This window comes from Saccopteryx bilineata, chromosome 4, assembly GCF_036850765.1.
Source record: "Saccopteryx bilineata isolate mSacBil1 chromosome 4, mSacBil1_pri_phased_curated, whole genome shotgun sequence".
NCBI classification, from domain to species: domain Eukaryota; kingdom Metazoa; phylum Chordata; class Mammalia; order Chiroptera; family Emballonuridae; genus Saccopteryx; species Saccopteryx bilineata.
In genome coordinates, this window is record NC_089493.1 from 163,344,988 (window position 1) to 163,359,097 (window position 14,110).

The window sequence follows — 14,110 nt, forward strand, 5'->3', positions numbered from 1 at the left end:
AAGTGGCAACCTCGAGGTTTCAAACCTGGTTCTTCTGTGTCCCAGTTCAACGCTCTATCCACTGCACCACCACCTTGTCGGACATTTTTTTTTTTTTTGTATTTTTCTGAAGCTGGAAACAGGGAGAGACAGTCAGACAGCCTCTTGCATGCGCCCGACGGGGATCCACCTGGCACGCCCGCCAGGGGGCAACGCTCTGCCCACCAGGGGGTGATGCTCTGCCCATCCGGGGCGTCGTTATGTTGTGACTAGAGCCACTCTAGCGCCTGGGGCAGAGGCCAAGGAGCCATCCCCAGCGCCCGGGCCATCTTTGCTCCAATGGAGCCTTGGCTGCAGGAGGGGAAGAGAGAGACAGAGAGGAAGGAGAGGGGGAGGGGTGGAGAAGCAGATGGGCGCTTCTCCTGTGTGCCCTGGCCAGGAATCAAACCCGGGACTTCTGCACGCCAGGCCGATGCTCTACCACTGAGCCAACCAGCCAGGGCCTTTTCTTTTTTTTTTAATTGAGTTTTTGAGAGAGGAGGGAGAGGGGAGAGAGAAGGGGTAAAGAGAGAGAGAGAAAGGAGAATCGGGAAGTATCAACTCGTAGTAGTTGCTTCCTGTATGTACCTTAACAAGGCAAGCCCAGGGTTTTGAACCGGTGACCTCAGCATTCCAGGTCGATATTTTACCCACTGCACCACCACAGGTCAGGCTCAAAGATAGTTTCTGAATCCATGGGAGTAAATGGAAAAGGGCACAGGTACAAGTCCTAAGAATGATCATACCGCTCTCATCAATACCGACAATTGCCCAATGAGGAAGCTGAGCAACTAAACCTCATTTTGATTCTGGGACTAGACAGGTACAGGCTTCTGACAGGTAGGGAAGTATTTGAGCTAACCTTTGGGGTGCGGGCTCCATCACTCTATTCATTCAATTAATGCCTTCTATGGGTCAGGGACTATGCAAGGTGCCTGCTGGGGACATAGAGATGAAGGGACATAGTCCCTCCCACTCAAGAAGGAAAGCACACCTGTGCTCATCAATATGTGGTGTGATACACATTCTAATGGCTGTGTATACAGGGGCAGTGGGAATGCAGGGATCAAAGCAACCAATGTCTGTCTGGCCCAGAACTGATGCGAAGCTCATCCAGGTAGTGAGAGGAGTTGAACATTACAAGGTCTCTGCAGCCAGAATGACTCCTCTTCTCACACTCTTCTACTAGTTTCTGTTTTGTTCTAAAACAAATCTTGTGCTTCCTAGAATAAATGTAAAACCATGACAGGTTGGTAGGAGTAAAAATGAAGGCTTTGGTTTTCTGACCATTAACAGTAGAGAACTGCCCTTTCCAATGAGCCTTAATCATGATTAGGATAGGAATGGGGTTAGAGGAAAACATGCAAGGAGAGAATGGTTAATTGCTGTTCACAAAAAAAAGCAATCAAATACTTTGCTCTGAGCTGCATCAGGGTTATAATCGTTATGATAAGCTATCATTTAACATGAGGAAATTGAACTTCATTTCCTTGCTTTCTGGCACCCTTTGAATTGGGCTGATGACAGCATTCAGTCCATCAGCATGAGGCCTGCCTTACCAATTTTGTTTTGCAAAACAAAGCCAGTCATGGTCAAACTCAGTTGGTCAATTCCACAGATTAACTGGAGAGCAAAACAGCTGGGATAGCTCTGGCTGGGAAACCTATGGGGTTAATCCAAGGCCAGCTTGGCAGGGAGCTTCATAAAATCTTTTGGTAAGGGCACACTCCCAATCTTCATGAGTTCCTCACACTCACCAATGCCCTGGGGTTGATGCTAAACTATTTTCAGAGTTTGGAGGATAGGGCTGGGCTAAGGGTATGGATGCATTTTCCCATAGTGTCACATAATCCTCCTTCTCAGCCTTTCTTAAGACCCAGTAGTATGATGTGATAGAAAAGTCTGGCCGGAATCTATACAAACACAACCTAGAAAGAATAAATTTCTTTAAAAAATACCAATAAGCCTGACCAGGCGGTGGCGCAGTAAATAGAGCGTCAGACTGGGATGCGGAGGATCCAGGTTCGAGACTCCGAGGTCACCAGCTTGAGTGCGGGCTCATCTGGTTTGAGCAAAAAGCTCACCATCTTGGACACAAGGTCACTGGCTCGAGCAAGGGGTTACTCGGTCAGCTGTAGTCCCCTGGTCAATGTACATATGAGAAAGCAATCAATGAACAACTAAGGTGTCACAACGAAGAATTGATGCTTCTCATCTCTCTCCGTTCCTGTCTGTCCCTATCTATCCCTCTCTCTGACTCTCTCTCTCTCTGTCTCTGTAAAAAAAACAAACAAACCAATAATACAAAATTTCTCTTCAATCCTGGGCTCCAATAGATGTACCTACACAACTCACAACCTATAGAAAACAGTGAAGATGAAATATTGTGGGGTTTTTTGTTTTGTTTATACAGAGACAGAGAGAGAGAGTCAGAGAGAGGGATAGATAGGAACAGACAGATAGGAACAGAGAGAGATGAGAAGCATCAATCATTAGTTTTTTGTTGTGACACCTTAGTTGTTCATTGATTGCTTTCTCATATGTGCCTTGACCAGGGGGCTACAGCAGACCGAGTAACCCCTTGCTCAAGCCAGTGACCTTGGGTCCAAGCTGGTGAGCTTCTGCTCAAACCAGATGAGCCCGCACTCAAGCTGGCGACCTCAGGGTCTCAAACCTGGGTCCTCCGCATCCCAGTCCAACGTTCTATCCACTGCGCCACCACCTGGTCAGGCAAGATGCAATATTGTTAAAGCTCTACTGAATAACCAGGCATTTTTGTTGCCTTTATAGCTAAGACATTAAAAAGTAATTACTGGCCCTGGCCGGTTGGCTCAGTGGTAGAGCATCAGCCCGGTGTGCAGAAGTCCCGGGTTTGATTCCCGGCCAGGGCACACAGGAGAAGCGCCCATCTGCTTCTCTACCCCTCCCCCTCTCCTTCCTCTCTGTCTCTCTTCCCCTCCTGCAGCCAAGGCTCCATTGGAGCAAAGATGGCCCGGGCACTGGGGATGGCTCCTTGGCCTCTGCCCCAGGCGCTAGAGTGGCTCTGGTGGCGGCAGAGCGACGCCCCGGAGGGGCAGAGCGTCGCCCCCTGGTGGGCGTGCCGGGTGGATCCCGGTCGGGCACATGCGGGAGTCTGTCTGACTGTCTCTCCCCGTTTCTAGCTTCAGAAAAATACAAAAAAAAAAAAAAAAAAAAAAAGTAATTACTGAGTCTCTTAGGTGATTCAAGTTTATGTTGATTCCTTTCTATGTCCAGAAGTTTCTGAAAAACTGAGGCCATTTTAAAATAGATCATAATCTGGAGCTTTTCAAAGTTCCCATTAGCTAGGAAAATTCCATTTTTCTCTCTTGAATTCTTGTGTTTTGGATGAAAAATTATTCTGCCATTAATACATAAGGACTACCAAAGAGCCAAGAAAATCTGCACATGCAATTAAATTGCCTGAATAATAACGGGGTTCATGTAATAAGGAGATTAAGGTAATGTTTAGTCCTGGCCAGATAGCTCGGCTGGTTAGAGCATCATCACAATAAGCAAAAGTTGTAGATTCAGTTCCCATTAATGGCACATACAGGAACAGATCAGTGTTTCTGTCTCTCTCCCTTCCTCTCTCTCTAAAATCAATAAATGAAAGAAAGAAAAAAAAAAGAATACTCCTGACCAGGTGGTGGTGCAGTGGATAGAACATTGGCCTGGGACACTGGAAGACCCAGGTTTGAAACCACGATGTTGCCAGCTTGAGCACTGGCTCACCAGTTTGAGCATGAGGTTGTTGGCTTGAGCACAGACTCATCAGCTTGAGCATGGGGTTGCTGGCTCGAGTGTGGGATCATAGACATGACTCATGGTTACTGGCTTGAGCTCCAAAATTGCTGGCTTGAAGTCCAAGGTTGCTGTCTTGAGCCCAAGCTCACTGGTTTGAGCAAGGGGTCACTTGCTCTGTTGTAACCCCCAATCAAGGCACATATGAGAAAGCAATCAATAAACAATTAAGGTGCCGCAAGTAAGAGTTGATGCTTCTCATCTTTCTCCCTTCCTGTGTGTCTGTTCCTGTCTCTCTCTCTGTCACAAAAAAGGGGGAGTTTACTGCCCTTGTTGGTTGGCTCAGTGATAGAGCATCAGCCCAGCACGTGAATGTCCTGAATTCAATTCCTGATCAGGGCACACAGGAGAAGCAACCATCTGCTTCTCCACCCCTCCCCCTCTCCCTTCTTTCTCTATCTCTCTCTTCTCCTCCCACAGCCATGGCTCGTTTGGAGCAAGTTGGCCCCAGGTGCTGAGGATGGCTCCATAGCCTCACCTCAGGAGCAAGATTAGCTCTGTTGCTAAGAATGGAGCAACGGTCCCAGATGGGCAGAGCATCGTTCCATAGGGGGCTTGCCAGGTGGATTCTGGTTGGGGCGGGGCACATAAAGGAGTCTGTTTCTCTGCCTCCCCACTCCTAACTTAAGAAAAATAAAATAAAAATTTTAAAAAGGGTTTATAATTATATTAACCCCACAAATAAGACTGCAGTTTTAGGTTTTTTTTTTTTTTTTTTTTTTTTTTTTTTTTTGTATTCCTCTGAAGCTGGAAACGGGGAGAGACAGTCAGACAGACTCCTGCATGCGCCTGACCGGGATCCACCCGGCGCCCACCAGGAGCCGATGCTCTGCCCCTCCGGGGCATCGCCCTGCAGCGACCAGAGCCACTCCAGCGCCTGGGGCAGAGGCCAAGGAGCCATCCCCAGCGCCCGGGCCATCTCCACTCCAATGGAGCCTTGGCTGGGGGAGGGGAAGAGAGAGACAGAGAGGAAGGGGGGGGGGGTGGAGAAGCAAATAGGCGCCTCTCCTGTGTGCCCTGGCCGGGAATCGAACCCGGGTCCCCCGCACGCCAGGCCGACGCTCCACCGCTGAGCCAACTGGCCAGGGCCAGTTTTAGGTTTTTAATTGCTTATGACAACAATGTTTTCGAAAACTGCTTCTCAAGGGGCTCTTGGCATAATGAGTGGTATTTTGCAAATGAACCAGGAACCTGGATTATTAGTCATTAGCTTGATATGTGACCTTGGGCATGTCTCGGCTACCTTGAGCCTCATTTACTTCAAGTATAAATAAAGGGGTTTAATTTGGTCATTTAAAATTAACTGGCAAAGCTTTTTTATGGCAGATGAGCAAGAGCCAGTAGTAAAGTGTAAATAAAGGCACTAATGCCTTTACTAGTAATATAGAGAATGAAAGGGATTTGGTGGTGCTTTCTAGTGATGAAGGAAGAGAAACTGATTATCGGCCATGAAAAGCAATAGCATAAACCAAGGAAAGCTCCAAGTTTTATTACCTTGATTTATACACAATAAATCCATGAAGTGAATAAACTTGATCTGTACACAACACTTAGCTGGCTCCATGAGGAAAATGAGACATTTCCCATGCCTATGAAAAAACACCACCCAGTAATGGAAAAGCTTTAGAGCCAAGTATAATTTGTTCAAAACCCTAACTAATAATTCCTAGATATGACCTCTACATCAAGCCACTTTAGCCTCAATATTGTTTTGAACCTGACCAGGCAGTGGCTCAGTGGATAGAGCATTGGACTGGGATGCAAAGGACCCAGGTTTGAGACACCGAGGTCGCCAGCTTGAGCACAAGCTCATCTCATTTGAGCAAAGCTTACCAGCTTGGACCCAAGGTCACTGGCTCGAGCAAGGGGTTACTTGGTCTGCTGAAGGTCCACAGTCAAGGCACATATGAGAAAGCAAGCAATGAACAACTAAGGTGTCACAACGAAAAACTAATGATTGATGCTTCTCATCTCTCTTCGTTCCTATCTGTTCCTAACTATCCCTCTCTCTGACTCTCTCTCTCTGTCTCTGTATAAAAAATTAAAAAAAAAGATTGCTTTGAGAATTAAGTAAGGAAACATTGGTGAAAGTGCCTAACATGATGTTTGGCACATTAATAGGTAACAATAGATAGTAATACTTTCATTAATGATGAGAACATAATCCACATGTAAATAAGTTAAAAGTACATGAGGTAAACAATAATAGCTAATGTTGATTACGTGCTTACTCTGTGCTGCCAGGCGCTGTTAGGTACTTTCACATATATCATCACATTTAACCCTCCCAACAACCCCATGAGGTAGACGCTAACATCATCCCCAGTTTATAGAGGAAAAACAGAATGAGTGAGATTAAGCAACTTTTCCCATGGTCACAGAGCTAGCAAGTCACGGAGTTATGGTACAAAATTGCTTTGCTGTTTCCAAAGGCTATTCCACCATATTGTCCACTACATTATGTCAAAAGGGTGTATTATTAAGTGCTAAAGAAGTCAGAAATTAAGTATGAGTAGTTCATAGGCACAAGAGAAAAGCATGTGTTAGAGCTAAATTACAGGAAATTATCTTCTAGGCTAAGGATAGTATAAGCATAAAAGAGTAGGAAAATCTAGTGTCTGTGACGCGGGGAAGGAGTAAGGAAAGAGAATGACTTTAGCAAGTGCACAGAGGCAGAAATGAGCAAGGTGAGCAAATGGACCACTCTTGCTACAGCATGTCCATAAAGGCAGGTTCTAAGGTTGGAAAAATAAGCACTGGGCAGTGGGTGGGAGCCCTGAAATCCAGGCTAACAAGTATAAAATTTTTTCCCACCATATTAGGTTTACACTAGATACGTAATAAGTATTCCTTGGTTGTCACAAAGTATAGAAAATTAACTTCAAACCTAGTTACCCAATGAAAGTAGGAGACCTGTTTTCGATATGGGCATTGGCCATTCAACTTGAGTTTCCTGGCCAACCAGAACATAAAGAAAGCATGTTATGCCCTCGTCGGATAGCTCAGTTGGTTAGAGCATCGTCCTGACATGCCAAAGTTGCAGGTTACATCCCCAGTCAGGGCACATACAAGAATCAACCAATGAGTGCATAAATAAGTGGAACAACACATTGATGTCTCTCTCTCTCCCTCTTCCTCTCTCTCTAAAATAAAAAAACTAAAAAAAAAAAATTTTTTAAAGCATGTTAGCACACTATTTTTGACTCCTTCAATCTGGGGTGTGTTTCATAATTTCAAAATCTTTATAGCAGTTTACGTGGAAGTCAGGAATACCAAACTCACCTGAAACTAATATAATATTATATGTCACCTATACTTAATTTTAAAAAGTTGAATTAGTACAGTTTATAATTAATAAATGCAAATAAAAATGTGATGGTCTTAGCAAAACAAAATAAAGGAAAATGATTAAGAAGAGGGCAGGAAAAAAGATGAAGAAATTTTCAAAATAATAGAGCTATAAAGAGGAAGAAAAGTATTATAAAAAGATGTAAGGGCCCTGGCCGGACAGCTCGGTTGGGTAGAGTGCCATGCCAACGCAAAGGGTGTGCGGGTTCAAGCCCTGGTCAGGGCACATACAGGAACAGATTGGTGTTTCTGTCTACCTCTCTCCCCCCTTCTTTTCTCTCCCTAGAAAAAAAAAAGTAGTGAGGGCTTGGAATCCACTGAAAAGGCCAGCACAGATGCTTTGGAGAGCCCAAGGTCAACCCTCAGAGACAGGTAACTACTGAAGAGCCTAGAGAAGAGGACAGGTGGGGATACTCTGACCGACAGAAAGATCAATACAAAGGGTTTGGCTTCCTGCATACAACTGTGTGTTCATTTGGGGGCCCACCATATTGGCAACAGAAAGAGGGATGTAACAAAGTGATTTCACCAATGGAATAATACCCTCACAATATTACATTTTTACCTAAGTTAGTATATAGTTTCTCACCACAAAGATCATCGTCTTTTCAAATATTATGTTGTCCTCAAACCATCCTTGAGAAGCACAAAGGAACTCATAATGGTCTGCCATTTATGTGTTGAACCTGAATCTCTGAAAAGTATAAAGAAGTTAAACTAGACCAGAACTTGGGAGTTCTATTAAATACAGTACTTTATTTTAATTGAACTTTGAAAGAATGAAGCTTTAAAGTCAAAATTTTCATCTGAGATGTTTAGTCTGTAGCCAGTCATTGGATGGTTAGAAGTTTGGCATGACCAATTCTTCACATTCCATTTGCTAAATGACACATTATAAAAAACAAGCACCACTGAAAAGGATGTGCTTGTTTCCAAAGCTTCAACTTCATTGTGGGCTGATTGTTTTATATTGGTCCTTGTCTAACCATTTTATGGTGCAAGAGGCTCTAAACCACATATATATGTTAAAGACTCCTTGAAATTTTCTCACATTGGAAAGGACCAGAAATACTAGATCAAATCCCAAGTAGTTGTCATTCTGGCCCCAACATAAAGGCCACCCAGAAGGATCAAGATCTTACAAATCTTGATTAAGATTTATTAGCCCCTGAAATGCTTATTCCTATAAAATAGCCTCTCTCTCTCTCCAACCCACAATTAGAAAACTTGTGCCCAGATCTCTTCCCAGAAGAGCTGAGAATGCTAACTAAGCAAGCTCAATAGAGATGCTCCAAAATCAAAGAGCTGAACATGGAGAGAGATCCACACTCTGCTAACAGTTTAAGAAGGATTTAGAGATTGTAGCTGAGGTTGATACAATAGTTAGTTTGTGTCTTTCAAGGGCTTTGTCTATTTTCACCTAATTTATAAAATTTATTAGCACAAAAAATATATTAGCATAAAGTTGTTCATTCTGTTCCCCTAATGTGCTTTTAATATCTATCAAGTCTGTAATGATTGGCAATATTGGGCTGAAAGAGCAGTATTGGTTTGAGAAAGAAGAGGCAGTGGGGAATCTGAGGCTGCTTTGATAGCACATATGAGCCAGAATTTTCCAAGGAGCACTATTTCCCCCATCTCAGCCAAGAAATGCAGATTAGGCAAGTAAAAAAAAAAGAAAGAAAGAAAATTTTTAAATGATTCTAGTGATGGGGCTGTTGGTCTGATTAGCCCATTTGTCTGCAGGCTGCTTTCTCCTCCCATTCTATGCTCCCTGCCATTGCACTGCATCTGCTGGTCAGGAAGCGCGAGGAAGGGGCTCCCTCTGGAGCTGATGGCAGTGGCACTTTGGAAAGTGCCAGCAGGGGGTAGGCTATAAAAACAATTTGGTCTGGGAACAAAAGGCATCAATCACAGCAGTGTCATCAACCCCATCAGCCCTGGATTTGGATGGGGGAAGAGTATTTTCTGGGTCACCTTGGAAGCAGGAAAGGAATAGACATCATTTTACTTAGTCCTCTCCCCTTTCCCATGAACTAAAGCAGGGGTAGTCAACCTTTTTATACCTACCGCCCACTTTTGTATCTCTGTTAGTAGTAAAATTTTCTAACCGCCCACCGATTCCACAGTAATGGTGATTTATAAAGTAGAGAAGTAACTTTACTTTATAAAATTTATAAAGCAGAGTTATAGCAAATTAAAGCATATAATAATAATTACTTACCAAGTACTTTATGTCGGATTTTCGCTAAATTTGGCGGAATAAATCTTTATAAAACAACTTACTATAGTTAAATCTACCTTTTTATTTATACTTTGGTTGCTCCACTACCGCCCACCATGAAAGCTGGAATGCCCACTAGCGGGTGGTAATCTACTACTGCTGGACTAAAGGGTCTACTTAATTTAATAGGAAAGCTATGCATGACTACTTCACAGAGATCTTTTTCTTTGGTCATGTGCTTCTGTGAAGTGGGAGAAAGCTATGTCATTTGCAGTCTCTATGTGAAATTGCCAGAATAACTGGACTCTCTACCTTTATTTAGTAAACTTTTCTATAAGCCTGGGAGTTTCTGAGACTTACTGAACTTTTGGAAAGCAATTATGGATCTTAAATGAAAGGTACAACATTAGTATAAGGCAGGGGTCTCCAAACTTTTTACACAGGGGGCCAGTTTACTGTCCCTCAGACCACTGGAGGGCCGGACTATAAAAAAAACTATGGGCCCTGGCCGGTTGGCTCAGTGGTAGAGCATCAGCCTGGCATGCAGGAGTCCCGGGTTCAATTCCCAGCCAGGGCACACAGGAGAGACGCCCATCTGCTTCTCCACCCCTCCCCCTCTCCTTCCTCTCTGTCTCTCTCTTCCCCTCCCACAGCCAAGGCTCCATTGGAGCAAAGTTGGCCTGAGCGCTGAGGATAGCTCTGTGGCCTCTGCCTCAGGTGCTAGAATGGCTCTGATTGCAGCAGAGCAACGTCCCAGATGGGCAGAGCATCGCCCCCTGGTGGGCATGCCGGGTGTATCCAGGTCGGGCGCATGTGGGAGTCTGTCTGACTGCCACCCCGTTTCCAGCTTCAGAAAAATAAAAAGATGACGTCAGAGTAATGGCATGGTAGGAAGCGATACCGATAAATCTCCCCTAAAACTCAACAAGATCTTCAACCAGAAACAGAAAAACCTATCCTTGGAGCCTCCAGATGTTTCGCAATACACCCGAAGGTATGGTCAAGTGAAAAATTGGCTAAATATATAATCAAACCCCAAAGGAAATAGGAAGTAAGAAAGGCTCCGCCTTCCTCACTAACCTAAACAGGGCGGCTTTCACTACGAACTGAGAATATAGAAACTAAGGCGGGCAAAGAGGGTGAATAGATCCAGGCCACGGCACAAACGGCCGAACTAGGCTGTGGCACAGAGATCCAAGCCGAGGAAAAACTGTTCCTGTTGCAACCCAGGCAATACAAGCTAACACTCGTGCCAAACCCAGACAAAGAAAGACAAGCAGGGCAGCCATTTTCCCCAATCTCCGGGTCAGCATGCGCAGATAGTGGGCGAGAGATTCCTTCCAAAGCCCCAGGAGTGGGCGCCCTGTTATCCCACAGAGAGACAGAGTCAGAGGCCTTTGTGTGGGCTGAAAGCGGAATCTCCGGGCTGCCCCAGTGCCCTGAGGGAGCCGCGCACGGGGAGGGAGTGAGAGCCAATTCCAACACTGGAACTTTTCCGTGCAGGAGGGGTTTCACTCAGACGGTGAGGCGGCCAGCCTGATATCCTGATTTGCGCGCGCAGATAGTGAGCGAGAGATTCCTCCGAGTACCTCAGGAGTGGGCACCCGTGTTACCCCACAGAGGGGCAGAGTTAGAGGCCTTTGTGTGGGCCAAAGGCGGAATCTCTGGACCGCCCCAGCGCCCTGGGAAAGCCGCGCACAGGGAGGGAGCAAGAGCCAATTCCAACACTGGAGCTTTTCCGTGCGGGTGGGGGTTTCACTCAGAAGGTGAGGCGGCCAGCCTGATATCCTGGTCTGCGCACGCAGATAGTGGGCAAGAGATTCCTCCAAGTGTCTCGGCAGTGCGCGCCCGTGTTATCCCACAGAGTGGCAGAGCCAGAGGTCTTTGAGTGGGCGGAAGCCCCGCCTGATTATGCTAGCAGCTCTGACTGACTGAGCCTCACCCAGAGCCCTGTGCTGAGTGGGAATAGAGTGGGGAGTTGCCAGCTCTTTGAGCCTCTTACTATCCAGGCAGAGGCAGCAGCAACCCCATAGCTGGATTATCAGGCTACTAATTGAGGAAGGAAAGAGTAGGAGAAAGGCTCCAGGAACATGGACTCTCTCACTGGTGGAACCTATAAATTCTAATGAGCCTCGACTGCCAACGAGACTGAAGCACAATACACAACATCGCCATAGAGACTTATCAACTGCAAACCTCTACCTGAGTGTGCCAAAGGGGCAGAACCCGGGGTACAGAGTCACCGACAGGAAGAGGGAGAGAAAAGAAAAAGCAAGAAGATAACCTCTCAAAATCAACAATAATCTGCAGACTTTATAACCTATCCCATTTTATTATATTTGTTCGTTTGTTTCTCTTATCTTCATTCTTGATTTTTTTTTCCTCCTCCAATTTGGTCGTTTAACTCTCTGCCAGTCTTACTCTCTCCTATCCTTCAACTACACTACCCATAAGTGTTACATCTCCCATTATCTTTTCTTTCCTCTTCCTTTCTCTCTATGAGGGTTGCACTCCAAAACCCTTAACTCTCTCTCTCTCTCTCCTCTTTTTTCTTCTTTTAGTGGTTCCCTCTTTTTTTTTTTTCTCTCTCTCTTTCTTTTCTCCCTCTATATTAGTTTCTTCCTTTCTCCTTTACGTCTCCTCTAATTCAAACCTCAATAACAAACAATATCTTATCTGGGACTCAAACTTATATTTGTGGCATTTGGGGGGGGTTTACTTCACCTTTTTAACACACTAGCAGTGCTCCCATCCCTGGCTCTCCATTTTATCTAGTTCTTGTTCCACTAAATACAATAGTAATTTTTTAATTTGTCCCCCCCATTTTCCTGTTTCCCTCTTATTCCTCTCATCATAACTCTTAGTCAACCAACACCTAAAAGCAAATCATTTTATTCTTGACCCAAATTTTTTTCTTATTTGCTTTTTGTGGGTCCATACACTCTTTTCTTTTCTTTTTTTCTTTTTTTTTTTTTTTTTTGCCCCTTTATTACTTCTCCCCAATTCAGGCCCTCCATTACAGGCACTGTTTGTTCTATTTAGTACAATATAATTCACAGTTCACCACAAGATTTTCTCAAGTAAGAGGGGAGAGGAGAAGAGAGGAAAAAAGGAGGGGGGGGAATAATTTCCTTTTTTTAAATTTTTATTTTATTTTATTTTTCTTTATTTCATTATTAATTTTTTTTTAAAAAACAACTCTTCGATTTTTTATTTTTTTAACTTTTTATTCTTTATTAAATATCATTAATATGATCAACAAAACCACCCTCAGATGCCATTAAGGAAGAGAAAATCGAATATCATGGATACAAAAGAAAGAGAGGTAACACAGCTAGATGAGGAAAAATATATGGAGAAAAAATTTAATATATTGGAAACTTTGGAGCTAAATGACAGAGAATTTAAGATAGAAATTCTAAAAATCCTCTGAGATATACAAGAAAACACAGAAAGGCAATTTAGGGAGCTCAGAAAACAACTCAATGAACACAAAGAATATATTTCCAAGGAAATTGAAACTATAAAAACAAATCAAACAGATGAAAAACTCAATTCACGAGCTGAAAAATGAGGTAACAAGCTTAGCTAATAGAACAGGCTAGATAGAAGGTAGGATTAGTGAAATGGAAGACAAGCAACTTGAGGCACAACAGAGAGAAGAAGAAAGAGACTCAAAAATGAAAAAAAAATGAGATAGCCCTACAGAAATTATCTGACTCCATCAAAAAGAATAACACAAGAATAATAGGTATATCAGAGGGAGAAGAGAGAGAAAATGGAATGGAGAACATACTCAAACAAATAATAGATGAGAACTTCCCAAGCCTGTGGAAAGAACTAAAGCCTCAAATTCAAGAAGCAAACAGAACTCCGAGTTTTCTTAACCCCAACAAACCTACTCCAAGGCACATCATAATAAAATTGGCACAAACCAACGGCAAAGAAAAAATTCTCAAGGCAGTCAGGGAAAAGAAGAATACAACATATAAAGGAAGGCCCATTAGATTATCATCAGATTTCTCAACAGAAACTCTACAAGCTAGAAGAGAGTGGACCCCAATATTTAAAGTCCTGAAAGAGAGGAACTTTCAGCCATGAATACTATAGCCATCAAAGCTATCCTTCAAATATGAAGGAGAAATAAAAACATTCACAGATACAGAAAAGATGAGGGAATTTATCATCAGAAAACCCCCACTCCAGGAATTACTAAAGGGGGCTCTCCAATCAGATACAAAGAACAAAAAAAAAACAAAGCCACAAGTAAAAGCTCCAAGAAGAACACAATAAAACCAAATTTAAACTGTGACAACAACAAAAAGAAAGGGGGAGGATAGGATGGAGATTAACAGTAGCAAAGGACAATGGAGTGCAACAGTACTCACAAAATAGTGCACTACAATGAACAGGGTGGGAACCCTTTTCATTACTTAAAAGTAACCACCATTGCAAAAACCACCACAGAAGCACATGATTTAAAAAAGATAGCAACAGAGGAAAGATGTATGGAATACAACGAAATAAAAACAAAAGATAGAAAAATGAAAGAGAAGGATCAAACAAGACACAAAACTAACAGAAAGTAATCTATAAAATGGCAATAGGGAACTCACAAGTGTCAATAATTACACAATGTAAACAGATTAAACTCACCAATAAAAAGGCACAGAGTAGCAGAATGGATTAAAAAAGAAA